General features: G+C 50.3%; 5 non-coding genes across 5 annotated transcripts; all 5 read left to right on the forward strand.

Moving 5' to 3' along the window:
* The first annotated feature begins 137 nt into the window (after positions 1–137).
* LOC123154045 (5S ribosomal RNA) lies at positions 138–256 on the forward strand. Its single transcript, XR_006476632.1, has one exon. It is a non-coding gene; the product is annotated as a 5S ribosomal RNA (ribosomal RNA).
* A 296-nt stretch (positions 257–552) lies between these two features.
* Positions 553–671, forward strand: LOC123154070 (5S ribosomal RNA). The gene has a single exon (XR_006476642.1). It is a non-coding gene; the product is annotated as a 5S ribosomal RNA (ribosomal RNA).
* A 296-nt stretch (positions 672–967) lies between these two features.
* LOC123151127 (5S ribosomal RNA) lies at positions 968–1,086 on the forward strand. Its single transcript, XR_006475509.1, has one exon. It is a non-coding gene; the product is annotated as a 5S ribosomal RNA (ribosomal RNA).
* Positions 1,087–1,382: 296 nt separating this feature from the next.
* Positions 1,383–1,501, forward strand: LOC123154590 (5S ribosomal RNA). The gene has a single exon (XR_006476922.1). It is a non-coding gene; the product is annotated as a 5S ribosomal RNA (ribosomal RNA).
* A 296-nt stretch (positions 1,502–1,797) lies between these two features.
* LOC123152865 (5S ribosomal RNA) lies at positions 1,798–1,916 on the forward strand. Its single transcript, XR_006476335.1, has one exon. It is a non-coding gene; the product is annotated as a 5S ribosomal RNA (ribosomal RNA).
* The last annotated feature ends 35 nt before the right edge of the window (positions 1,917–1,951 follow it).

The following is a 1,951-nucleotide window of genomic DNA, read 5'->3' on the forward strand; positions in this document are numbered from 1 at the left end:
CGGTTGAGAGGGAGGGGTGGAAACCGTGTTAAACTCGTCTTCGTAGTTGAGAGGGAGCGGCCAAAGCAATGTACAATCGTCTTTATAGTGGAGCTGGGAGGGGCAAGGATAAGGGAGGAAGACGGGGGTAACATGTCGGATGCGATCATACCAGCACTAAAGCACCGGATCCCATCAGAACTCCGAAGTTAAGCGTGCTTGGGCGAGAGTAATACTAGGATGGGTGACCTCCTAGGAAGTCCTCGAGTTGCATTCCCTTTTTAATTTTCTTGCGCGGCTTGCAAAACAAAACGCACGTGTAAGTAATATATTTACCGTGTTTTATTATTTTGCACGAGTGCGGTAAGTTATTGCTGGGTGCTCACGATTCACGAGTCTAGCGGCGGCGTTGTGGCGCGGCAAGCGTGCATTGGTGCGCTTGAGAGGGAGGGGTGGAAACCGCGTTAAACTCGTCTCTGTAGTTGAGAGGGAGCGGCCAAAGCAATGTACAATCGTCTTTGTGGTGGAGCTGGGAGGGGCAAGGATAAGGGACGAAGACGGGGGTAACATGTTGGATGCGATCATACCAGCACTAAACCACCGGATCCCATCAGAACTCCGAAGTTAAGCGTGCTTGGGCGAGAGTAGTTCTAGGATGGGTGACCTCCTTGGAAGTCCTCGTGTTGCATTCCCTTTTTAGTTTTTTTTGCGCCGCTTGCAAAAAAAACACATGTGTAAGTAATATATTTACCGTGTTTTATTATTTTGCACGAGTGCGGTAAGTTATAGCTGGGTGCTCATGATTCACGAGTCTAGCGGCGGCGTTGTGGCGCGGCAAGCATGCACTGGTGCGGTTGAGAGGGAGGGGTGGAAACCGCGTTAAACTCGTCTTCGTAGTTGAGAGGGAGCGGCCAAAGCAATGTACAATCGTCTTTATAGTGCAGTTGGGAGGGGCAAGGATAAGGGAGGAAGACGGGGGTAACATGTCGGATGCGATCATACCAGCACTAAAGCACCGGATCCCATCAGAACTCCGAAGTTAAGCGTGCTTGGGCGAGAGTAGTACTAGGATGGGTGTCCTCCTGGGAAGTCCTTGTGTTGCATTCCCTTTCTAAATTTTTTTGCGCCGCTTGCAAAACAAAATGCACGTGTAAGTATTATATTTACCGTGTTTTATTATTTTGCACAAGTGCGGTAAGTTATAGCTGGGTGCTCACGATTCACGAGTCTAGCGGCGGCGTTGTGGCGCGGCAAGCGTGCACTAGTGCGTTGAGAGGGAGGGGTGGAAACCGCGTTAAACTCGTCTCCGTAGTTGAGAGGGAGCGGCCAAAGCAATGTACAATCGTCTTTGTAGTGGAGTTGGGAGGGGCAAGGATAAGGGAGGAAGACGGGGGTAACATGTCGGATGCGATCATACCTGCACTAAAGCACCGGATCCCATCAGAACTCTGAAGTTAAGCGTGCTTGGGCGAGAGTAATACTAGGATGGGTGACCTCCTAGGAAGTCCTCGAGTTGCATTCCCTTTTTAATTTTTTTGTGCCGCTTGCAAAACAAAACGCACGTGTAAGTAATATATTTACCGTGTTTTATTATTTTGCACGAGTGCGGTAAGTTATTGCTGGGTGCTCACGATTCACGAGTCTAGCGGCGGTGTTGTGGCGCGGCAAGCGTGCACTGGTGCGCTTGAGAGGGAGGGGTGGAAACCGCGTTAAACTCGTCTCCGTAGTTGAGAGGGAGCGGCCAAAGCAATGTACAATCGTCTTTGTGGTGGAGCTGGGAGGGGCAAGGATAAGGGACGAAGACGGGGGTAACATGTTGGATGCGATCATACCAGCACTAAACCACCGGATCCCATCAGAACTCCGAAGTTAAGCGTGCTTGGGCGAGAGTAGTACTAGGATGGGTGACCTCCTTGGAAGTCCTCGTGTTGCATTCCCTTTTAGTTTTTTTTGCGCCGCTTGCAAAAAAAAA

The sequence above is a fragment of the Triticum aestivum genome, chromosome 1B (assembly GCF_018294505.1).
Source record: "Triticum aestivum cultivar Chinese Spring chromosome 1B, IWGSC CS RefSeq v2.1, whole genome shotgun sequence".
Taxonomy (NCBI): Eukaryota; Viridiplantae; Streptophyta; class Magnoliopsida; order Poales; family Poaceae; genus Triticum; species Triticum aestivum.